The sequence below is a fragment of the Triticum dicoccoides genome, chromosome 1A (genome assembly GCF_002162155.2).
Source record: "Triticum dicoccoides isolate Atlit2015 ecotype Zavitan chromosome 1A, WEW_v2.0, whole genome shotgun sequence".
Taxonomy (NCBI): domain Eukaryota; kingdom Viridiplantae; phylum Streptophyta; class Magnoliopsida; order Poales; family Poaceae; genus Triticum; species Triticum dicoccoides.
In genome coordinates, this window is record NC_041380.1 from 212474356 (window position 1) to 212474583 (window position 228).

Genomic DNA, 228 nt, shown 5'->3' on the forward strand with positions numbered 1-228 from the left:
TCCACCTTGGTGGCAAAACCTACCCTTACGGATCAGATTATCAAGGCACAGAAGGTAGATCCGGGAATCTCCCGCATCAAGAGAAACATTCGGAAAGGAATTGCGAATTGCTTCTCCATTAATGATCAAGGGGTCGTATACTTCGGGAATCGACTAGTGGTTCCCAAAGTGCGAAACCTGAGGCGTTTGATCCTTAAGGAAGCTCATGAATCTCCTCTCACCATTCAT